Here is a 26,083-nt window from a genome sequence, read left to right as displayed (position 1 = left end):
CTTTTCGGAGTTTTTTATTCTCTGCAACAGGCCAGAGGCCCAGAGGTACTCCCGATTCTTTGTAGCTTTGTGTGAAATATAGACTGCTGTTTTTAATTTCTATCGCACCATTGGATTGCGTCTTTAGCTGGGTTTTCTTTTATGATATTACTCAGTTTCTTTTCTTAATCTTTTAGCTAGATTTGTAACATTTGTGTCTTGATTTCCATAGGAGAAATCTTATGAATCTGAAACGGGGTTTTCTTTTTCAACCGTATTCGGATGATCGATTCTTGAAAATTTTGGAGTGAATTTAGATAGAGCCATATAAATATAGTTTCTTTTCCTTCCCTGTGAGTTAACCACAATTCCTGTAGTTTCTTCTTCAGCTGCGTTGTTATCTTCAGACCCTGTAACAGCTTGATCATCAAATCTCCAATAAACTTATCAGTTCGTTCGTTCTAATCTTTTTGGTGGTTTAGTTCAAAATATTCTCATTTTTCCTTTATAATTTCATATAACTTCTGGTTGATTATTAATTTTTAATTGGATTTCAGTAAATGTAGTGGCATTTACCCGGACTCTGTATCTCTAACATGACCTCGGGCGTGAAGAATACAAAGTCTCTGTCCCTTTAAAAATCCTCAAAATGACCCTTCCTCTCATTTTGATAGATAGAGAGAAAAGCTTCAATGGTTCTTATGTGAGATGTTTTGAGGACAAATAACCGAGTCTTTTTGGTCTCTCTGCCTTATTCATTTGCTTCTTCGTTTGACTTCTTTGGTCATCCCTTATGGACTACTCAAGGTAACTCTCTTTTCATCCTAGACTTACCATAGTATTTCGATCCATTTCATTTGAAATTGGTAAGACTATAAAGTGTAGTTGAAAATTTGGAACGTTTAAGTCTTTTTACTCCTTAACAATGACTAAATGTTGGCAGTTTTAATGAAATTGATAGGACAATACACAGTTGAAAATATAAAATATTTTAGTTATTTTACTACACACAATCACTTTTAAAAATTATAATAGCCAAGATGTATAAATTTTATATTTTTTCTAACATTGGAATTAATAGATTCTTATTCCAAACATCGTATATATAGAGATAGGTGCCATCTTTTCTCGGGTGTAGGGAATTAATTGCCAGACTTGGATGTTTTTCGGGTGTAGGTATGTGTTTTTTTTGTTAATTTTTGCAATCTATCTGCAAGGACCAACTGCTTGTATGCTGCATTGGAGTGGGTTAGTGACTTGCTCTTTTCTTGCATAGAAAGCTTGGGCCATGTCTTTTGTCTCTTTTTCTTGCATAGAAAGCTTCGATTTGCCATTTATAGTTGTTGATGGAATCACATACAATTAAAGTTTCATTGGGCTTTCTCTACCTTTCATTCAATTTGCCTTTTCTCTTTAATAGAATAACATACAAGTCTGCTAAGATTACGCTCGCCTAAGATAAGATGGTATATTCAAGAGTAATAATATGACTCCTAATGCATTAAAATGGTACCACACTTTATACATATTGAAAGTTTCATATATGTCACACTTATATATTTTACTTACATGGAAGGTCTGGTTTGGGGGAGAGATGGTGTAGTTGGATCTCAAGCATTGTATCTCCTCCGCTTGCTTCTTGATCTTAGTGAATGGCACGCCAAGACCAGGTGATCCATTGTTTCATTTTCTATTTATTATTGCTATGGATGTTCTTAGTAGAATGCTAGATGCTTGTGGTGGCAGAGGATGCTTTTGTTGTAAATGTTTCGCTGATTTGCTTTTGCAAACAATACCCTACTTGTTTGTGATACGTGTTGCGTAAAGGTGTGCGTAGGGGTGTAAAAGTCTACAAAGGAGAGGTCGTAAAGGTGAGGAATGGCTGTAAGTAGGTAACACGCATCATCATGTGCGACCAAGAACAAAATAGGTCCTGCAGACTGCAGAGAAAGGACACCACCATCCTTTGTATCGTGCTCAAACAGGATGGTTCCCATATTGACTCTATAGTGGCATTGGAATACCTAAACTCCATGAGACACTCAATAGTTGGTACGAGAATACCTGTTTGTGATACGTGTTGCATAAAAGTGTGCGCTAGGGGCAAGGAGAGGTCATAAGGTGAGGAATGACTGTAAGTAGGTAAAACGCATCGTCTAGTGTGACCAAGTGGCATGTTCAACAAATAGTAATAGAGCTTATCTAAAGAGAGATTTACCCCAAAGAAATAGGTCTTGTAGAGTAGGACACCACCTGTGAGGGGGGGGGCCCATCCCAAAAGGGCCTAGGGCTGAGCTATGGAACTCCAAGCCCAAGGGATTGGGCCCAAGGGACTGGAGACCCTGGGCCTGTAGATCACGTAACGAGCGCGAACCAACCCAGAATGGCTTCTCGACAAAGCTCAGAGGTGCCACGAAGAACGTCCCAGGACTTGGCAAATTGTCGAGCCCTATCATAAAGCACCGGACAGGACGCCCAATTGCACACGGACGGCTGCACGTGCCCCATCACAAATTCAACAGACCCAAGGTACGCCTCGATCAATGCCTGTGTCAAGAGACTCGGCTCGCAATGGCACACCCCATGTACGAAGGATGGCTCGCCCGCGATTTGACATACTGTCATGGCAAGGAGGTGGCTACAGGACAAACCTAGCATGACTGACACGACATGATCTCCCGCTAGCCATATGATTGACTGACACGCTGGGGCGACAAGAAAATGAGTGGTGGCAGGTCTGAAACCTAACACACCACAATCTCCCTCAACAGTGGAACCGAACCAAGTATAAATTGGGGAGATCCCTTCTACGGGAGTCTCTCTCACATTCTGTCTGATAACCCTATTATTCTTCTGTGTTCTTGAGCTTTCTTTATTGAACCATCCACTGACTTACGCATCGGAGTGACCCCAGGTATCATCAGAGCCTCTTCTTCCTTCTTGTAGTTTGGGACCATGTTGCTGCCTGCATGCAAACTACACGCTTTTATGAAAAAATAGATCTCATAGAGGAGACCATAAGAAAGCTAACATAGGAAACGGGAACTCTCCGCCAGGATAACGCAGCCCTCAGGTTTGCCAACAAGGAGCCGGCGGAAGGGGGGGGGGGAATTGAGCGGCAACGAGCATGAGGATTCGGGGAGGGCCCCAACAGACATTGCGGCGGAAGAGGAGAGACGCGAGATGCACCTCAAAATCTGAGAGATGGGTGACAAATGTGCAGAGATGGAGAAGAAGATAGACACCCCATCAACCATAGACCAGCTACTCGTCAGCTCCAACCTCCCGTACAGCGGGGGATCATGGCTATGCTGCATCCCCCCCAAGTTCAAAGTTCCCCATATGGAAGCGTATGACGGATCCAAAGACCCGCTGGAGCACGTATAAACATTCAAGGCCCATATGACCTTGCATGGTTTCACTATTGTCAAGAACAATAGGGAGCTTCGAGGAGCTCACCCACCTCTTCATGACGCAGTTCCTAGCCAGTCGTAAGAGGGGACGCCCAATAGCTTACCTCCTTATTGTCAAATCGTGGGACGAGAAGATCACGTTAGCAGCACTCCTAAGAGGAATCTAGCCACTGAATCCGTTTATGTTTGAGATAGCACGAAAGACTCCTACCACGCTAAAGGAGTTCATGGACCAAGACACCCTCGAGGCCCTGACTGCCCCGTGAAGATCTGAGGAAGAACGGACCGGCATGAAGCCGTTAGGGCAGTGATCCAACTGCGACCAAGGAGGGGAGCGTCAGATACGAAGAAAAAAAGGGAACCACCAGCTCAGCCCTAGGGCCACGCCCACACGAACTTGGCAGTAGAGGGGACCAACACTCGAGCCCCAAAAGAGAACAACCTTGAGGTGGAGAGTCGCCCGTACTGTGAGTACCACATGAACAACCGATACAACGCCCGAGACTGCTATGCTCTGAAGATAGAATAAAGGAAGAAGAGCATAAGAATCGGTTGCGTCAGTCAGAGAATCAAGTGGACCAAAATGGAGGTAGGCTCCGGGGCTTCCAGTAGAGAGAAAGCCCAAGGAGGCAAGGAGCTGGGGACGAAAGGGGAAGATGCGCCCTAGTGGAGGACAGATTGCTTGGGGAGACCAACACAATCACTAGAGGATATGCGGGGAGGTGGAGCCACTTTGTCGGCCTGAAAGGCACACACCTGAAGGGCACGTTACAAGGAAGTGTTCAACGCTGAAAGGGGTGCAAGCAGGCAGCCAAGAACGTACTGGAAGCACCGCGATAACCTTCGACGAAGGAGATGAAGAAGGCGTCCTCCACCCACATGACTATGCGTTGGTGGTAACGATGTAAGTAGCAAATTTCAGAACACGGAGGATCCTGATCGACAACGGCAGTTCAACCGACATCCTATTTTGGGAAGCCTTTGTCAAGATAGGCATCAACCCGAATCGATTGCGCTCGTCTCCAATGCCACTTAAGGGCTTCACGAGAGACATTGTTCAACCAAGGGGGGCCATTACTCTTCAGTCCTTGCTGAGAAGGTGCCCAGGACGGTGACCACCATGACCGACTTCTTGGTTGTCAATGCCCCGTCCTCGTACAATGCCATACTAGGACGCCCCACCCTGAACAGCTTGAAGGCGGTGACGTCCACTTACCACGTCAAAATGAAGTTTCCCACCAACTCGGGAGTGGGCGAAATCTATGGCGAGTAGGTCCTAGCACTGGAATGCTATGATCGGGAATTGAGGCATGAGGTCAAAGTCGTAGCATCGATTGAAAAGCCGAAAGAAGCATTCAAGCTAGGTTCGCCTCCAGTCCTGACCAAATGGGACGGGGAAGTCCGCCAGATGAACAGCCCCTTTGGTAGGCCGCAGCCAACGAACCTTTGGAGCTTGTGATCATCGTTCAATTGGAATAGGGACGACAGGTCAGGTTCGGGACTGAGTTGGACCCGGAGATGAGAGCAGCCTTGGTATCTCTCCTCATTGAACATTGAGATGTGTTCGCCTGGAGCCACGAGGACAAGCCCGGGATCGACAATTCCATCATCGAGGAACGACTTTACGTTGACCCAATGGCAAGAAAAGTTAAGTAGAAGCGGCATAGTTTCAGCGTCGAGAAGTATGGGGCGATATCCGAAGAGATAGATTGCCTATGGGGCAATAGCTGGAGAGATAGATCACCTCCTAGCAACAAGATTCATCTGAGAGATCCACTACCCGGAATGGCTATCTAATGCAATTTTGGTGAAGAAAGCCAACGGGAAGTGACGGATGTGTGTTGTCTTCACCGACCTGAATAAAGCATGCCCAAAAGATAGCTTCTTCCCCTTACCACGCATCGACCTAATAGTGGATTTGATGGCAGGGGATGCATCGACCTAATAGTGGACTTGATGGTAGGGCATCCTCTCCTTAGCTTTATGGACGCTTATTAAGGGTACAATCAGATCAGGATGAATCCGGATGACGAAGAAAAGATAGCATTCATAACAGACCGAGGGCTCTACTACTACAAAGCGATGTCGTTTGGCTTGAAAAATGTAGGGGCCACCTACCCGGTTAGTCAACTGAATGTTCAAATAGCAGATCGGCCAAAATACAGAAGTGTACGTAGATGATCTGTTGGTGAAAAGCAAGGAGTCCGGAAACACTTAACAGATGTACGAGAAGCGTTCTCCGTCCTCCAGCAATATTGAATGAAGCTCCTGGGGTGTGGGGACACTGCCAAGTACACAATCAAGGTCTCACCTAGTCTCATCTGGCTCAGCAGTGGGGGGTGACTCAGGTATAACTTTAGATCGGTGAAGGCCTTTTCACAAGTCTCATCCCAGTTTTGGGGGCCAACTTCGACCTCCTGTATCGGCTATACTAGTCCAGGAAATGGAAGAAGGACAACGGCCCATCTACTACATGAGCTGAGCCTTTCGTGGTGTAGAAGCATGGTACCATCGAATGTAAATGTTGGTGTTCGCCCTAATTGTTGCAGCTAGGAGATTAAGGCCGTATTTCAGGCCCACTCGATAAAAGTACTCATCGACCTCCTCCTCAAGAAGGTGCTACAGAAACCAGACACCTCAAGACGGCTCGCCAAATGGGTAATCGAGCTCAGTGAATTCGATATGGAGTACCAGCCCCGCGCTGTGCGATCAAAGGACAAGTACTGGCAGATTTCGTTGCCAAGTTTACTAGTTTCCTAGAGGAAGTACCAGGTGCTCCCCAAGGAAAGCCCTGACAAGTCTGCATAAATGGTTTGTCCTGCCCGGCTGGTGGAGGAGTAGGAGTGCACATCGTAACAAACAATGAAATCGAGTATGGAGTGCTCTTGACGGGGATGTCGATCGCACGGTTACTGGGAGCCAAGGAAATAGAAGTGAGGGCTGATTCCCAAGTCGTGGTTAGCCAGGTGCTAGGGCAATTCACCACGAAAGGAAAGACTGAAGAAATACCTTCAACTAGTTTGCAACGAGCGCGACCGCTTTCGCTACTTTAGCATTCAAAGATGTCGAGGGTGAAAAACCAGAAGGCAGATAGCCTAGCGAGGGTTGCATTGGGCCAGGAGGAACTTCCACTTCCAGAACTCACTGTGATCAGGATGGTTGATGCCCTATCCATTGGGGGAAGTGTCTGTTACGACCCTAGCACCTCCCGAATGGGCGACAGAGGTTCCTGCAGGAAAGGCAACTACCCAGTGACCCAAAAGAAGGGAGGAAGGTCAACAGGGCGGCTTGGTTCACCTTGCTGGAAGAAGTCCTATATAAAAGAGGCTTCTCAGAGCCATTCCTTAGGTGCCTCACACCAGACGAAACCCAATACATGCAAGCAGAGATCCACGAAGGAATTTGTGGAAGCCACTCGGGAGGAAGGGCTTGAGCTACAAGAGTAACTCTGGCCGGATACTACTGGCCTCGTTCCCTCAGTGATGCGGAGGAATTCGCCAAGAAATGCCTAAAATTTCAAGAGCATGAGCCAATTGCACACCGCCCGGCAGAGGAGCTGACCTCAATCATGGCCCCATGCCTTTCACCCAATGGGGTCTAGACCTAATCGGCCCCTTTCCGGTAGCTAGGGGAGGAGCCAAGTTTGCCATGGTTGTGGTCGACTTCACCAAGTGGGTGGAAATGGAGGCACTCGCAAGCATCACCCCCTGAACCATCAAAACTCTTGTGGAAGTCGATAGTCTGCTAATTCAACATACCTCAGAGCTCCATATCAGACAACAGGAGATAGTTCAACTGCACACACTACTGGGAATGGTGCACAAAGCTCAAGATTAATGTAAAGTATTCCTCGCCAGGACACCCTCAAGCCAATGGGGGGGCTGAGGCAACCAACAAAACCCTCATCTCTGCCCTCAAGAAAAGGATCGAGGCGTACAAAGGACCGTGGGCAGAAGAACTTCCAAGCGTACTGTGGGCATACCAAACCATTGTCCAAACCCAGACACAAACAACAAAAGGCTAGCCGAGAACTTGGATTTCTTGGAGGAAAGAAGGGAGGAAGCAGCAATGCAAATGGCGAGTAACAAGCGAAAGGCAAAACAATACTTCAACAAATGAGTCAGGGCACGATCCTTCAAGATAGGCGACATGGTGTTGCGACAGACGGGAATAAATATCCCGGATGAAAGAAAGTTGCGGCCACGATGGGAAGGGCCTTATGTAGTCACCGCATGCAATCGACCTGGCTCCTAGTGCCTCAGGACAGCCAAGGACACGAGCTACCTCACCCCTGGAATGCCGAACACTTAAAAAAATTACTATGTGTAGAAGCATAAGACAGCAACTCGTACGAAAAATTATGAATGAATGAGAACGCCAGGATGCTTTTTCTCAAATCTTATTGTCAAAATGAAACAAAGTTGAGTCCTTACACTCGCAAGAAGACAAGTCCCTCAACTCGTTGCGGGGTAAGGGTCCAAGTCCCAGGATTTGGTCCATACCCCCCGTCCAACAAAGTCGAGTCCTTACACTCGTAAGAAGACGGGTCCTTTGACTTAATAAAAGTTTAGTCCTTACACTCACAAAAAGACGGGTCCCTTGACTCACAGCGAGGTAAGGTTCTAAGTCCCAGGACTCGTAACTAACCCTCCGTCCAACAAAGTTGAGTCCTTACACTCACAAGAAGACAAGTCCCTTGACTCTTTAAGGGGTAAGGGTCTAAGTCCGAGGATTTGGTCCTGACCCCCCGTCCAACAAAGTCGAGTCCTTATACTCGCAAGAAGACGAGTCCCTTGACTTTCTACGGGGTAAGGTTCCAAGTTTCAGGACTTGGAACCAACCCTCCGTCCAACAAAGTCGAGTCCTTACACTCGCAAAAAGACGAGTCCTTTGACTCGTTGCGGGATAAGGGTCCAAGTCCCAAGATTTGGTCCGGATTCCCTGTCCAACAAAGTCGAGTCCTTATACTCGCAAGAAGACGAGTCCCTTGACTTGATAAAAGTCGAGTCCTTACACTCGCAATAAGACGGGTCCCTTGACTCGCTACTGGGTAAGGTTCCAAGTCCCAAGACTCGAAATTGACCCTCTGTCCAACAAAGTTGAGTCCTTACACTAGCAAGAAGATGAGTCCCTTGACTCGATAAAAGTCGAGTCCTTACACTCGTAAGAAGACGGGTCCCTTTACTTGCTGCAAGGTAAGGTTCGATATCCCAGGACTAGGAATCGACCCTCCGTCCAACAAGGTCGAGCCCTTACACTAGTAAGAAGATGAGTCTCTTGACTCGCTACGGGGTAAGGTTCCAAATCCCAGGACTCGAAACCGACCCTCCGTCCAAGAAAGTTGAGTCTTTACACTAGCAAGAAGACGAGTCCCTTGACTCGATAAAAGTCAAGTCCTTACACTCGCAAGAAAACGAGTCCCTTGACTCGTTGTGGGGTAAGGGTCCAAGTCCCAGGATTTCGTCCTGACCTCCGTTTAACAAAGCCGAGTCCTTATACTCTTAAGAAGACAAGCCCCTTGACTCAATAAAATTCTAGTCCTACACTTGCAAGAAAGCCGGTCCTTTGAATCCCTGCGGGGTAAGGTTCTAAGTCCTAGGACTCGGAACCGACCCTCCGTCCAACAAAGTCAAATCCTTACACTCGCAAGAAGATGAGTCCCTTGTCTCGTTGCGGGGTAAGGGTCTAAGTTTCAGGATTTTATCCCGACCTCCGGTCTAACAAAGCGGAGTCCTTACGCTCGCAAGAAGACGGGTCCCTTGAGTAGATAAAAGTTGAGTGCTTATACTCACAAGAAGATGGGTCTCTTGACTCGCTACAAAGTAAGGTTCTGAGTCCTGAACCGACCCTTCGTCGACCAAAGTCGAGTTTTTACACTTGCAATAAGACGAGTCCTTTGACTCATTGCAGGGTAAGGGTCCAAGTCCCAAGATTTGGTTCCGACCCCCCATACAACAAAGCCGAGTCCTTACACTAGCAAGAAGACGAGTCCCTTGACTTAATAAAATTCGGGTCCTTAAACTCGCAAGAAGGCGGGTCCCTTGACTCCCTTGACTCGCTGAGGGGTAAGGTTCCAAGTACCAAGACTCGAAACCGACCCTTCGTCCAACAAAGTCGAGTCTTTACACTCGCAAGAAGACGAGTCCCTTGACTAATTGAGGGATAAGGGTCCAAGTCCCAGGGTTTGGAACCAACCCTCTGTCTAACAAAGTCGAGTCCTTACACTCACAAGAAGATGAGTCCCTTGACTCACTGTGGGGTAAGGTTCTAAGTCCCAAGACTTGGTCCGAACCCTCCCCCCCCGCCCCCCTGTCCAACAAAGTATGGTCTCGAGCCCCAGGATCTGGCCCTGAGCCCTAGCCGAAACAGCGCAGAAAAAGGAGATGGAAGAGAGAAGACGGAAAACAAAAGAACACAACAGTTACTAGAAATAAGCTTTTCATTCAATTCACCAAAGCATTAAAATTATAAATTGGTATGCCAAAAAGAAAAAGAGGTGGAGGCTCGAGCCTATTACTGGGATGAAGGAGGGGGAGGAGCGCCCGTAAGGAAGGGAGGATACCTGGGCTTCCAAAATTCTTGACAAAAGCTTGCTCCTCAGGACCGGGAGGGAGGGATGCCCAAGACAAGGTATGCAAGTCCATCTCGAGATGCTGCAACAGGTGTTGGTGCATCCTCTTGAGGCCACCACTGTAGCCGTATGACCAAGCTGCATCCTGAATGGCATTGGCGTTCGCGATCTGGGATCAAACCTCCTCGAAAAACTTGGCAACGTCACCCAGACGAGACTTCAGGTTGGCAAACTCCATGTTGCGGGAGAGGAGGTCGATGTTCTTTTGGACCCTTGATTGCGAGAGCTCACCAATGCGTGCCTTCGCCAGTTGAAGTTGTTCTCTTAAGCGTTGGGCCTCCTGAGAGTGCCTAAAGTTCTCAAATAACAACCTCGAACGCTGCCCAACTGCTAGGGCCCGACCCTTCGGGATTCATCCATCTCCCATTGGGTGGACTCCGTCTCCTCCTTGGACTTTTGCAATTTCTCCTAAACTGACTCCAACTGCTCCCAAACGGTCCTCAGCTCTGCTTCCCGAGTGACCAAGATCTGCTCAGAAGTAATGCGAGCCTCTTCGAGCTGCTTCGTCTCTGACATCAAATGAAAAAAATCTTGGTCAGCATTGTGCAAAAGGTCCTTGAGAGTCTTCTTCTTCTCTTTGCTCCTCACGGTGACTGTCTCTAGATACTAGTTTTGTTCCGTCATGAACACCACCTCATTGATCAGTTCCTTCCCTTCAATCTTTAGGTCCTTTATCCTTCGAGCTGCTTGCTTTAACTTGAAATACCCGAAGCGCCTAAAGGAACCGAGATCCCGGTTGGCCTCCTTCAACTCTACCAATTCCTCCTCGATTGTCGTGGCCAATTGGTCCACGGCCTACAAAAAAAGAAGTGAGAAAAGGAGTTTTGTGAATAATAATGTAAGCGGCAGAGAAACAAGGCTGGTGGAAGGAGATGAGCATACCTGGGCGAACATGGGTCTCAACATCCGGCCTACGTGCTTGGAAGCATCGGCCTGAGCCTCGTCCCTAACCGAGGTCGGGGATTGTGTCTGCTTTGCCCTGGAGGAAGATGAGGGACCGGCAACCGCTAGCTGCCAAGAAAGATTGGGAAGGGACCCCCAGTCTCGTTGAATGGCCCGGGCGCCACAAGAGTTGAAGCTCCAAATCGTCGTCGTCACTCAGGTCAATGACAGGGGGAGGATCCTCAGCCGAGCTCCGAGCTATAGCAGGAGGAGCCTCGAGAGTCAACCACTCGCCTTCCTCACCTTCTCCATTCTCTTCTTCCCCGACTTCTTCTTTTTCATCTTGAAAGAAGAATTTTGCCCTTGGCCCTTTTGAGCTTGTGGCTCTGGAAGGGCTCGGCTCTGCCTGCTACAACCTGGGCTCCGGGGTCGAGTCGCCTTCGTCGCCAATAGTGTGTCACCTCGCTCGTCCTCGGTATCTCTTTGAATTGAGTCTCGAAAAGGGGGTGCTCTGCATCCCGGAGCCTGGACGACGAACCTGCCTGTGGAACCCTGCAACAGTCTCCTTCTGAAAAGTATCCTCAAAAGAAGTGAAGGGCTCGAACAAGATTGGCTCGTGAGAGAAGGGGTGCGCTAGAGAGGCAAAAAACGTTGCCTGAAGATCGCATGCTTCCAATTCTTCTGCCGAATGAAGCAACTAGTCCTGGAAAGCTTTGGCGGGTCGAGAACTGGTTGAAGCAAAAGGACCGACAGCAAGGCCAGAATCGCTAGGAAATGACGTCGTTGTCCCCATGTTGAGGGAACCAAAATGTCTGCACTCACGGACTCCTGGACGTGAGGCATTTGGGAATAGTTTCTAGATTCCCCGGCCTCACCACTTTGAGGGGGAGAATCATTGCACACCTTCGGTCGCTTGGCCCGACAGCTAGAAGGACGCGAGGCGTGTTTTCGGTGAGAGGGTTGGGTCTTAGGAGGCGGGATGCTACCCATGAAATTTCTTCCGATGGTGCACAAGCGGTTGGGCGTGGTTAAGTAGTCACAAATGTTCTCCTCAGAGAAGATCACATCAATCTTTGACTCGTCCGAGTGGGCCCGCATCCAAGCTATGACCAACTCGTACCGAGCCTCTTCCCTCTGATTGAAGGTAAGCTCCAGGCTCTCTACAGAAGGGGGGTACCCCCAACACACCTAAATGGGGAACTCCTTATGGGCGGCTTTCCCGTTAGGATATTCCTAGTCTGGGCCGAACACGAAGAAGAATTTTCGAGACCATTCCTTTATGCTGGAGCGACGTTGCTCAAGGGAAGTGATCTTTCGAATCGAAGACTGGGCTTGGAAGCTAACAACGTTACCCAGTTGGTAGACAAGCCGATATGCATAAAAGAATTCCCGAGATGTCAAGTTTGGATATGCTTCGGAGGTCTCGTTCAGTACCATTCGGTAGATGATACAATTGGAAGTCAAGAGGCACCACATGTTAGGGTGGAGCTGCGACGGGGCCAAGCTGAGGTAATTTAAAACTTCTCGAATCGGGCGACTAAACGAGAGGTGAAGACCATTGGCGAACATTAACTAGAAGAGAGCCACCCTTGTTGCGGTGCTTTCAGGGTTCACTGCATGCTCGCCCCGAGGCATCTCCAAAACCACGGAAGGAGGAATCCTATACTTAGCGCCGGTGACAGTGGAAACCCAACGTTTTCCCCGAAGTATGGAGGAACGACATCAATAGGTGCCATCGTAATAGTGGGAAGCTGCGAGAAAATGGTGACTGAAGTAAAGGAAGGAAGGAGAGCGCGATGGTTGGGAGCAAAACGGGAGAAATGGAGAGAGAAAAAGTGGTTGGGGGAAATGGAGAAGGAAAGAACAGTCGAAGGGGGAACTGCTGAAGAAGAAGTGGAGAAGGAAGAAAAAGGGGAGGAACACTTTAAATAGGGAAGGGAAGCTGTAGGGAGGGCTCGGGAAATGAAGAGGCCATGAGGGAAGTGACGTCAGCAAACGCCACGCTGTACCAACAATCGAAACGGCAACCGTCGGGATAGAAGAGAGGGCAGCACAGACTAATGAGGTCCCAGGGCGTGGAAAGGGACATCCGGAACGTCTAATCAACCTTCGAGAAATGGGACAATCGGAAGAAACTAGGAGATGAATTTATTGAGCGAGCAAGTGGCCTCGAAAAGTAAAATCGACAGAAGCCGAATCGGCAAAAACTGAAGGGGAGGTCTCGAGGAACTTGAAGTGACAGAAACTGAACGGGAGAAGCCATGATGGAGGGGTTATGAATTCGCACCCCGTGACCGTGACAGGGCATGATCTCCAGCTAGGCTAGGACTGACACGTTGGGGAGACAAGAAAATGAGTGGTGGCAGGCCTGACACCTGACACACCATGATCTCCATCAACAACGGAACCCGAACCATGTATAAATAGGGGAGATCCCTTCTACAAGAGTCTGTCTCACATTGTGTCTGATAACCCTATTGTACTTTTGTGTTCTTGAGCTTTCTTCATTGAACTAACTATCCACTGACTTAGGCATCGGAGTGACCCCAGGTATCATCGGAGCCCCTTCTTACTCTTTGTTGCAAGCAACGTGGAACTTGGACATCGTGATTCTGCTCGAGCTACGAAATATAACATCAACACCACCATCCTTTGTATCATGCTCAAACGGGATGGTTCCCATATTGACTCTGCAGTGGCATTGGAATACCTAAACTCCATATGAATCACTCGATAGTCGATACAGAAGCTGCCTCAGTCCCATTGAAAGCATTCTGATATATTAACTCTGCAATCCCTTAGAGTATGCCTGTGAGCATTCTGGGAGAATCAAACTGATGAAGTCCAAAATCCTAAATTGTGGCGCCCATGAACGTCACTTGTGATTTGGTGGACCTCATGACACCAGAATGATGACCACACGGCTCATACACCCGATTGTCTTGTGCAAATGTGTGTGTGTGTGTGTGTGCAAACATGCAAAATGTGTACAACATAAATTTCACAGTGAAAAAAATAGAAGGCAGTCAAGCTATATACCTAAAGAGTTTAAAACAATACAACTTGACATAAAGGAATGGAAAACAAAGGTCTAAACAAATAACGTGAAAAGCCTACCATCACTCCTCGGGTGGGGGCATGCCCTTCCTGCTCATACCCCTCATTTGCATCACAGAACCATGGGTAGGAATACCACAATGAGATTTCACAATCTTAGTAAATAAATCAACAGAACAACAACCAAGAGATTCAACCATGAAATTATACAATAAAACATGTTGCAGTTATGAATGCAATAACCCAAAAAATATTCATTTTTACCACCTTCCGAAAAATCATTAAATTACAGACACTCATGCCAAAAATCCCTTCGGGGTAATCACAACCATTTATTACTGTGTACACCATGGTCTCCCTTCGGGACCACCCGCACACCCTAGCGTGTGTGTGACTTTGTTATGAGCAATGTCTAGCTCCTTGCTCGGCGCGTAACATGACCAGGCATCCTTTAACCCCCGCATGCAGAGGGGCTCCAGAGTTGAACCAAGAGTGTTACCATCTTGTTCGAGCTAGCGTTATTACCAGACGACAGCGTAGGACCCACACTCCTCCTCGAGAGGGATAGAGCAGCCTTAGGCATTACACTTGTCTCTTCGGCCTGGCAGGGAGGTAAGTTGTGATGGAGATTTTGCCAATTTTGCAGATTCTGTTGATGGGAATTTTATTGATTTTGTTGATAAAGATTTCGTTGATTTTGTGTCTGAAACTTGACATTGAAATAAAACACTTCTTTTATTAGGATCTATCGCGCGCACATGAAAACATGAATTCATAATTATTAAACAAGTTTCACAATAGAATTCCAATAGATGTTCAGTGTTCTAGGGACGTGGCAGCTCATGTCCTTCTGAGTCTCGGAGCCGATAGGAGCCCAGGTGATTTGAGGGGCCTTCCCATCGGGGGCCTAGCGTACATGAAAACATGAATTCACACATTTATTAAACAAGTTTTGCAATATAATTCCCATAAATGTTCGACGTTCCAAGGATGTGGCAGCTCATGTCCTTCCGAGTCTCGGAGTTGATAGGAGCCTGAGTGATTTGTGGCAGTGACCATGTAGGGGCCTTCCCATTGGGAGCCTAACTTTCCTTCGTCTCATGTTGTTGTTCTGGTCTCTATTGGGAACAAATGGGTTCTAAAGGTGAACACAAGTCAAATGGATCAATAGAAAGGTACAAAGCTCGCTAGTGGCGAAAGGATATACCCAACAGGAAGGTATAAACTATGAGGAAATTTTTTCACCAGTGGTGAGGTTTGCCTCAATTTACCTAATTCTAACCATAGTAGCGTACATGGATTTGGAACTCTATCAAATGGACGTTAAGACAACATTTCTCAATGGAGAACTAGATGAGGAGATCTATATGTACCAATCCACGAGCTTTGTGGTCAAAGGTCAAGAGCGCAAGGTGTGCAAGCTCCAATTGTCTATATATGACCTAAAACAATAATCTAGATAATGGTATCTCAAATTCTATCGAGCCATTCTCTTGAATGAGTTTACGATGATCACGGAGCACCATTGTGTGTCTATGTCAAAATGTCCGAAAAGAGCTCCATTATGTTATTATTGTATGTAGATGACATACTACTGGCTAAAAATGACAAAGGGTTGATAGTTGTCACAAAATAGTGGTTATCCTTCAATTTTGAGATGAAGGATATGGGTGAGGCAGAATACATTTTGAGAGTTAAGATCTACAGAGATTGATCAAATAAACTTCTATATTTGTCTCAACAGACTTATAAAGAAAGTTCTCGAGCGCTTCCAAATAAGTGAATATAAACCCATTGACACCCTTGCTAGAGGTGAGAGCTTGTCCAAGGATTTGTGTCCTAAGACTCAAAGAGAAATGGAAAAGATGGCCCGTGTCCCTTATGCTAATGTTGTGGACAGCCTGATGTACGCAATAATGTGTATTCGATCAGACATATACTATGTAGTTGGATTAGTAAGTAGATTCCAATCTAACCTCAAATTGGCTCACTGGAAAGCAGTCAAGAGAATTATGAGATATCTCAAGGGAATTGCGGACTATGTATTATGCTATCAAGGTTCGGATTTGCAGCTAAAAGGTTACAACGATGCTGATTGAGGAAGTGACCTAGATGAACACAATCAACCACTGTGTATGTCTTTTTGCTCAACAAGGGTTTGTATCCTAAACTCAAAGAGAAATGGAAAAGATGGTCTATGTCCCTTATGCTAAATGTTGTGGGCAACCTAATGTACGCAATAATGTGTACTCGACCAGACATATACTATGCAATTGGCTTGGTGAATAGGATCCAATCTAACCTTAGACTGGCTCACTAGAAAGCAGTCAAGAGAATTCTGAGATGTCTCAAGGGAATTGTGGACTATGTGTTATTCTATTAAGGTTCGAATTTGCAGTTGAGAGGTTACAACGATGTTGATTGGGGAAGTGACCTAGATGAGTGCAAATCAACCACTACGTGTCTTTCTGCTCAACAATGGCATCATTACATGGAGCAATAAGAAACAACCTTGAATAGCCTTATCTACCATGGAAGCAGAATATATAACTTGTTTAGCAGCAATTTAAGAAGCTGTTTGGTTATGGAGGTTCCTCAAACATTTCGACATCAACACAAATACTTTAGATCCATTGACAATATTCTGCGATAGCATGGCAGCTCTCGTTTATGCTAAAGACTCAAAGTATCATGGAAGAACCAAACACATAGTTATCAGATACCACTACATTAGAGACATGATAGCGCAAAAGGAAGTAATCCTGAAACACCTTTCTACGAGTTGCATGGTCGCTAATCCACTGACAAAGCTTATAGCAGGAAATATTTTTATGGCTCATGTTAGTAATTTAGGATTGCATAAATTATGAATGTAATTTATGTTTTAGTCGATATGAGGTGTAAACTTTCCTTTGGGATATTAATGCTATATGATTTTATTTAGTTCTTATCTTTATCGTATTGTTTTTTGGATATACACGCACACAAGTTATGTCAATAAGCTTAGATTGGCTCACTCACAAGAGCAATCGCCTCTAGCGCTTGAGTAGAGAGTGTGGATGAGACATTGTGTCCCTAGGTAATTGTCCAAGGGGATAAGTTGGTTGAGACAAATATATCTCACCTTAGTGGGAGCTAAGATGAGGTCTATTGTATTGAGAAGACCATGCATGGATACCCTACAATCCATGTAGCCTGTGGTTAGCAGATGCAAGATCCTCGTTGACACCTCGAAAGCGAGAAAATGGAGGAACTCGAGTTAGACGCTTAAGCAGTGCCTAGACTAAGATCTATACTGTATTGATAGACATATGCTCTTTGAGGAGGAGAAATCTACCAAAGCATGTATTTTATACTACATTTGCTTATTAGACCAAATGATTAAGTGAGTAAATGGTTCCCGTCTTTCTCACTTTGCGAGTCTCATATTTTATCAAGTGTCCTTTACTTTTACCTTTGACTAGGTCAGAAGATGGAGGTTGTGATGTCTGCTACTTTGGCATGTTGTCTATGGTTATGATTGATATAGTCTAAAGAGGCCTTGTTGGGAAAGCAGTTCAGCCAAAGTTGAATGACATGAAGGCAAAGGGAAAAGACTATTCGACATAGTATCTTCGATGGTGTTTGCCGACGTCAAACTATGACGCTACACATTGTAGAGACTAAGGTTGGGAACACATCGAAATGATTTGGAGGTAGTCAAGCATTATTATGAGTTTTTGTAAACTCAAGAGGGTTCAAAAATGTTTGATCTGATGCGATCAAATGAGTCTAGAGCATGACAAGACACTTTAGGAGTGTTGCTATGATGGTCTTCTCTATGAGAGATTTGGTATAGTGCTCTCACCTTTCTTTTTGTAGGTGTACTTGGTGGTCGCACGGCCTATTTGCTTGTATAAACAAGTTTGAGAACATTAGACAGATGCAGGCTGGGGGTCATGCCCACTATATGCGAGTGGGAGATGTAAGTTGGAGGGGCGCCCACATGGGCAAACCCCTCCTCCTGTGCCATAACGGCATGTAACGCTTAAGAGTTAAAGTGGAACGACCACTTTATTGGTTTAAAGGTTGGCTTTTGAGGCTAGTCGTATGAAATGCACAGGGAGGGCTATATACAGCCCCCCCTAAAAAAAAGGTTCTCAGATTCTTCCAAAAAAAAAGTACATAATCTCTCTCTTTTTGTTCTCTCTTGTAAAAGTATTTAGGCTGTGGATTTGTTGAGTATTAACTCTAGTTCATTCTATGTAGTATACTTCATCCCTAAGAGGAGACGCTTGAGGCTTGCTGGATTATTTGTTTAGGCTGGATAAACTTGTGGAGCAACTCAATAAATAACGCTTGAGCTATTCCGCTGAGTTCTCTAACATTGTTAGAGAATATTTTTAGTTGTTCTCAGTTTACCAAAAACTATTTTTTCCGCATATTTTATTTGGATCTATGTTAGTGCCATTTGTTTTGTTTGTTTTTTTGTAAGGTTAAACTGCTTCTGTGTGCACCCAGGTGCATGGTGCTGCGCACACCACCACAGCGGTGCAGCGTGCACCAAAGAGGTGGTGTGGCACCACCTTATTTATGGGCAGAGCCATGTCTTGGTGGCTGAGGGTGAAGATGCGGTTGCGGTTGCGTCTACGGCTGAGGCAGCGACAACAGCTGCCTTGCTACGACGAGGCTCTGTTCATGAGTGCACAAGCTAAAGGAAGAAGATGACTCAGTCATCTGGGCATGGGCCATTCAGCCCATATTTTGATTTAAAACTCATCTGGGCTTGGGCTATTCGGCCCATTCTATTTAAAAAAAAAGGTGGGCTAGGCTATTTTCATGGCCTCGCACTAAAGAATCCCAAGTTTTTTTTTAACATATAAAACGACATCAAAATGGCACACTTGGGTTTTGAACCCAGGACCACCTAACAAAACCAAGGAACTGGGTGCACCACTAGGCTTCGAGTTTCTTTTGGTTTTAATTGGGAATTATAAATGTATTTCTTATACATTTGTATTATAAAAAAAAAAAAAAAAATTGCATGATTTATTGGCTTAGATAAAAAAATATTTTTTTATTAATCCATAATGTTATTTTACATGTGATCTTTTATTTAATATTTTACATTAAATGTGATTACGTGATGTGGATATATGATTATTTTTATCAACTATGTATGTTAGGCTTGAAAGTTTAGACATTAGCCTTCATTTTGTTTAGTGATAAAATAGAAAATTCTCGCTAAGTAGTCTTAATTAGTATTGTCAGTGTGAATGATAAGCTGACAGAATTGCAGTGAGCCCAGTAAGAATTGTAAATGTACTGTATAGCCAAAAGACTACAGTGGCTCCAGTAAGAACTATAAATGCATTGTATAGCCAAAATACTATGGTGGCCCCAGTAAGAACTGTAAATGCACTGATATAAAAAGAAAAATAGACTATAATGGTCTTAAAAGAACCATCTCTGTAGACTGGCCCAACAAGTTGATGTAGTCTGAGTAGCTATCCTTGTATACTGGCCCAACAGGTTGCTGTAGTCTGAATAATTGTCCTTGTATACAGACCCAAAAGGTTACTGCGGTTTTAGTAGGTTCTGTCTTTACATGTGACTAGGGCTAGATAACTACTTTAGATAGTGAGAGTATGGTTGAGATTCAGGAGGATTTGATCTCCCATATAATATTTTCAATTTGCATGAAGATTGGGTTAGAAATTAATAATTAGACATTGTGGCGCAAGAGATGATTATGAAGCCTAACAAATTTTCGATCTTGCAACGTGTTTATATTATTTTTTCTTCTAGCTTGGATGGACGCGTCAGATTTCTTAGGTGTGTGTGTAATATCCCTTTTTTACGCATTTTGTAATGAAATGGCATCCAAAAATAAATTGTTGATTTAAACAATGGGGAGAAATTGGATGGGGAGAATTATGACATTTGGCATTGCAAGATTTAATATAGCTTAGATGCGCAGGAGGTCTTGGAGGCCTTAATTCACTCCCTTAACGAGCCCGAGCAAGGAGACTCAGACCAACACCAAAGAGATCATGAAGCCTATATTCAATGGGCTAAGAAGAGCAGTTGTGCACGCATTATTATGTCAAGCAACATTAATAACAATCTCATGTGTAAGTTCAAAACCTATGACACTGCCCAGAATATGTGGCGAGTACTAAAGATAGTTTGGGGGAACTTCAGCCACGAGGTTGCACGAATTGACCTTGAAGTTTGACTCCCAATAAGATGCACTCTGACCATACAACGAAGCAACATCTTAGGGCAATGTCGACCATGATCTGCGAACTTAAGTCGGCTGGAAACAACCTGACTGATGAGCAACAAGTCCAAGCAGTAATACGCTCACTACCAAATTCTTGGGAGACAATGAGTCAGAATTTGAAGCACAATGAGAACATTAAGGACTTTGATTATGTCTCACGTCACTTGGAGCTTGAGGCTAAGTGCCTAGAGGCTGCTAAGCCTAAAAATTTGGCCTATATGGATGAGTCTGGATAGCGCAAGGCATCTAGGCCTAAGTGCAAGAAGTCTAAGATTAGAGTAGTTGCTGGACAAAGGAAGAAAGTGTCAGGAACTTCTCAGCACATCAAGAGAGGTAAGTGTTGGAAGAACAAGTCAAAGATAGTGTTTCAACTACGAAAAGAAAACCACTTCGTTCATGACTACAGTGAGCGAAAGAAGGTACCCTCTGACTATTCTCGCATTATTTTTGTAACTAGCCCTGTGATGGTTGCTCATTCATATCCTATGTGGACTGTTGATTCAAGAGCGACAGAGCACATAGCGTGAGATCGGGTCTGTTTTGTGAAGTATCGCCAGATTCTAGCTGGGAGTAGTGATATCAATGTGGAGAATGGAGCTAGCGTGGAGGTGCTGGGACTTCGTACCTATTCGTCAGATCATGGGAGCTTAGCACATCATAGAGAAATAGAGTGCAGCCACCCTACAAGTCCAACTTGTGGGTGTTTTGCTAGGGTTTAGGAGGTTTGAACCTTGTGCGAAACTCCATGCTTTTTCCTTTATTAGTACCAAGTCCCAACACCTCCACGCTAGCTTCATTCTCTACCTATATCACGACTCCCAATTGGAATCCGGCGATACTCCACAAAATTGACCCAATCTCGCGCTATGTACTTGGTCTCTCCTAAATCAACAGTCCACATAGGATAGGAATGAGCAACCATCACATAGTTAGTTACATAAACAATGTAAGAATAGTCAGAGTGTACCTTCTTTGGCTTAATGCAGTCACGAGCAAAGTGGCCTTTATTTCTACAGTTGAAACACTCTATCTTTGACTTGTTCTTTCAGCGGTTGCCTCTTTTTGCTGCTCTGAGAAGTTCCTGACACTTTCTTCACTTGCCCAGCAGCTACTCCTAGATGCCTTGAGTGAACCAAACTCAGCCATATAGGCCGAATGTTTGGGCTTAGCAGCCTCAAGGCGCTCAACCTCAAGCTCCAAGTGACATGAGACATCATCAAAATCCTTGATGTTTTCATTGTGCGTCAGATTCTGGCTCATTGTCTCCCAAGAATTTGGTAGTGAGGGTATCACTGACAGGACTCGTTACTCCTCAGTCAGGTTGTTTCTTGCCGTCTTGAGTTCACTGATCATGGTCGACATTGCCCTAAGATGTTGCTTCGTCATGTGGTCAGATCACATCTTATAGGGAGTCAAACTTCATAGTCAATGCGAGCAACCTCGTGGTTGAAGTTCTCCCAAACTTCATCTTTAGTGCTTGCCACATATTTTAGGCAATGTCATAGGTTTCGAACTCACACATGAGATCATTATGCATGTTGCTTAACATGATCATGCGTGCACAATTGTTCTTCTTAGCCCATTCAATATAAGCTTCATGATCTCTCTGGTGTTGGTCCGAGTCACCTTGCTCGGGCTCATTAAGGGAGTGAGTTAAGGCCTCCAAGACCTTAACTATTGAATCTTGCGATGCCAAATGTCATAATTCTCCCAATTTATCACCATTTTTTAAATTGACAATTATATTCTTGGGAGATCAAATCCTCTTACGCCACAATGTCTTATTATTAATTTCTAACGCAAATTTAAAAAATTATATGGGAGATCAAATCCTCCTGAATCTCAACCATACTCCTATTATCTTAAGTAGTCATCTAACCCTGGAACCTACTAAACCTACAGCAACCTTTTGGGCCAGTATATAAAGATGGTTCTTTTAATACCATTATAGTCTATTTTTCTTGTTGTATCAGTGCATTTACAGTTCTTATTGGGGCCATCGTAGTCTTTTGTCTATACAGTGCATTTACAGTTCTTACTGGGGCCATTGTAGTTTTTGGCTATACAGTGCATTTACAGTTCTTACTGCGTCACTGCAATTCTTTTAGCCTATCACTCACACTGACAATATTAACTATGACTACTTAGCAGGAATTTTCTATTTCATCACTCAAAAAAATGAAGACTAATGTCTAAAAATTCAAGTCTAATATACATAGCTGATAAAAAATAATCACACCCTAATCAAAACTATTAAATAAAAGATTACATGTAAAATAACATTATGGATTAATAAAAAAACAACATGTATCTAAGCATATGTCCATATGTATCTAAGTATGTATCTAAGCTCCGTAATTTATGAGAGGAGATTTTTTTATAATAGGGCCTTCGTCTTTGACAGTAGGTCATGGCACCGCTAGGGCTGATTTTGATCAGATTGGTGCGCGGAAGAAGATTTTAACATCGAGAGGGGATGTCGGGAAGCTGGAGGGGTTGGCATTTGCTGATCTCGTTGTTTCTAGGACCCAAATGCTTCCAAACGTGGATATTCCTTTTCGAGATCCAAGATTCAATGATGGGGAGTTGTTTTTTCTGTTCTCAAAGGCGGAGATCAAGCAGTTAGTGGAGCCGTTTCGATTCTCTGTGGTTTTAGAAATTTTTACGTCAAAGGCCGTCACTTGATCATGTGCATGGTTTTATCAAAATTAGATGGGGGTTGCGTTCGGTGCCTATGGTGGGTCAATTGAAAAGACCTTGAAATGTTCTCGTGCGGATTTCGAATGAGGAAGACTTCATTAGTATGATGGCTTGAGGGAATTCAGATATGGAGGGGGTGTCGTATAAAGTGTTTCATTGGACGCCAGATTTCATTAATGAAGAAGATTCTGTTTGGGTTTCGATTTGGATTTCGTTACCGGGGTTGCCTCCAAATTATTTTCATGAGTCGATTTTGCGAAGTATTGGAGGGGGTTTTGGTTATTTCTTGAAGAGGGATAATGTGACAGCATGTGTGACTCGTCTAGAGGTAGTGCATAATTGTGTTGAAATGGATGTCTTGAAGCCTTTGAGGCATTCATTCTCGTTGGGTACTCCGGGGCTGGAAAACAGTCATTTTCAAGAGGTGATTTTTTAACGGTTCCAGCGTTTTTGTTTGCATTGTAGGAAGTCATTAGGAGAACAAATGTTTACACCGAGACTGGCTTCAACAAAAAGATGGGTAGGGAAGCCAAGCAGAGGGGAAAATAAAGCGACTAAACAGGTTTGGAATGCAGAGGGGTTTCTAGAGAAGGAAAAGGATTTGATTAATGTGCAAGGGGAAATGGCTTCCAGAGTTGTTTATTCTCTGCAACAGCCCAGAGGTATTCCCGATTCCCTTTTTAGTTTAGTGTGAAATGTGGACTGCTGGTTTTAATTTCTCTCAAACCATTGGATTGCTTCTGCAGCTGGGTTTTCTTTTATGATATATATAATTCGGTTTCATGTCTTAATCTTTTAGCCAGATTTCTAACATTTGAGTTTTGATTTCCGTAGGAGAAATCATATTGCATCTGAAATAGGGTTTTCTTTTTCAACCATATTCGGATGATAGATTCTTGAAGTTTTGAAGTGAATTTAGATAGAGCCATATAAATATAGTTTCTTCTTCAACTGGTTATCTACAGACCTTGTAACAGCTTGATCATCAAATCTCCAAGACACTTATCAGTTCGTTCGTTCTTATCTTTTTGGTGGTTTAGTTCAAAATATTCTCATATTTCCTTTTACATTTCATATGACTTCTGGTTGATTATTAATTCTTAATTGGATTTCAGCAAATGTAGTGACTTTTATATGGACTCAAGCGTGAAGAATACAAAGTCTCTGTCCCTTTCAAAATCCTCAAAATGACTTTTTCTCTCATTTCGATAGAGAGAAAAGCTTCAATGGTTCTTACGGGAGATGTTTTGAGGATAAATAACTAAGTCTTTTTGGTCTCTCTGTCTTCTTCATTTGAGTTCTTTGGTCATCCCTAGTGGACTACTAAAACTTCTCAAGGTAACTCTCTTTTCATCCTAGAAAAACTATTTACCATAGTATTTTGATCCATTTCATTTGAAATTGATAATCATTTTAGTTGAAAATTTGGAATGTTCAAGTCTTTTTACTTGTTAACAATGAGTAAAATGTTGGTAGTTTTAATAAAATTGACAGTACATACAATGCACACAGTTGAAAATATAAAATATTTTAGTTATTTTACTTCAATAATTGCTTTAAAAAAATGTAATAACCAAGATGTTTATATTTTATATTATTTGAAATACAACACTCTTTTATTAGGATATGTAGCGCATACATGAAAACATGAATTCACAATAATTAAACTAGTTTAGCAATAGAATTTTCATGGATGTTCGGCATCCCAGGTTTGTGGCAACTCATTTGCTTGGGAGTCTCAGAGTCGGTAGGAGCCCGGACGATTTGTGGCGATGACCAAGTAGGGGCATCAGAGTCCTAGCTTTCCCTCATCCCGCATTGTTGTTTTGGTCTCTATTGGGGAGGAATGGGTTCTAAAGGTGAAGCGCAAGTCGAATGGATCAATAGAAATGTACAAAACTTGCTTAGTGGTGAAAGGATATACCCAACAAGGGTATATAAATTATGAGGAAACATTTTCACCTGTGGTGAGGTTTGCCTCAATTCACCTGATTTTAGCCATAGTAGAGTACATGGATTTTGAACTCTATCAGATGGACATGAAGACACATTTCTTAATAAAGAACTAGATGAGGAGATATATATGATCAACACACGGGCTCAAAGGTCAAGAGCTTAGGGTGTGCAAGCTCAAAAGATCTATATATGACCTAAAACAGCCATCTAGACAATGGTATCTCAGATTCCATCAAGTCATTCTCTAGAATAGATTTACGATGATCACAGAGAACCATTGTGTCTATGTCAAAAATTCCAAAAAGCTTCATTATGTTATCAGTATATGTTGATGACATACTAATGGTTGTAAATGACAAAAGTTAATAGTCGCCACAAAAGAGTTGTTATTTTTCAATTTTGAAATGAATGATATGGGTGAGGTAAAATACATTTTTAAAGTTAAGATCTATAGAGATCGATCAAAGAAACTTCTGTATTTGTCTCAACAGACTTACATAAAGAAGGTTCTTGAGTGCTTTCAAATGAGTGAATGTAAACTCATATACACCCCTATTGCTAGAGGCGAGAGCTTGTTCAAACATTTAAAGACTCAAAGAGAAATGAAAAAGAAAGCTTGTGTCCTTTATGCTAATGCTGTGGGCAGCCTAATGTAGTTGGCTTGGTGAGTAGATTCCAATCTATACCCGGACCGGTTCACTGGAAAGCAGTTAAGATAATTCTGATATATCTCAAGGAAACTGCGGACTATGTGATATGTTATCCAGGTTCGGATTTGCAACTGATTGGGGAAGTGAACTAGATGAGTGTAAATCAACCATTGAATATGTTTTCTTGCTCAACAATGGCACCATTACATGAAGTAGTAAGAAACAACCTTGTATAGCCTTATTGACCATGGAGACAGAATACATAGCTTGTTCAGCAGCAGTTCAAGAAGCTATTTGGTTACGGAGGTTTCTCAAGCATTTAGACATCGACATAGATACTTCAGATCCAGTGATAATATTTTGCGATAGGATGACAGCTCTCGCATATGCTAATGACTCAAAGTATCATAGAAAACCAAACACATAAATATCAGATACCACTACATTAGAGACATGATGATGCAAAAGGAAGTGATCCTGAAACACATTTCTACAAGTGGCATGGTTGCAGATCCCCCCTAACAAAGCCTATAGCAAGAAATGTGGCTCA

The 26,083-nt window shown here is 43.8% G+C and overlaps 2 long non-coding RNA genes across 2 annotated transcripts in view; one reads left to right on the top strand and one right to left on the bottom strand.

The window, feature by feature from the left end:
- Positions 1 to 26,083, top strand: part of LOC121241901 — a 70,330-nt gene that overhangs the window by 157 nt on the left and 44,090 nt on the right. The gene's annotated exons all lie outside the window — the stretch shown is intronic.
- Positions 570 to 24,287, bottom strand: LOC121241902. Its single transcript, XR_005935836.1, has 3 exons — positions 24,252 to 24,287; positions 17,272 to 17,276; positions 570 to 780 (listed from the first exon to the last, which is right to left on the bottom strand). It is a non-coding gene; the product is annotated as an uncharacterized LOC121241902 (long non-coding RNA).

Source organism: Juglans microcarpa x Juglans regia, chromosome 8D (genome assembly GCF_004785595.1).
Source record: "Juglans microcarpa x Juglans regia isolate MS1-56 chromosome 8D, Jm3101_v1.0, whole genome shotgun sequence".
Lineage (NCBI taxonomy): Eukaryota > Viridiplantae > Streptophyta > Magnoliopsida > Fagales > Juglandaceae > Juglans > Juglans microcarpa x Juglans regia.
The sequence above is the reverse complement of the archived record's forward strand: the minus strand, read 5'-3'. Positions and strand labels throughout refer to the sequence as shown.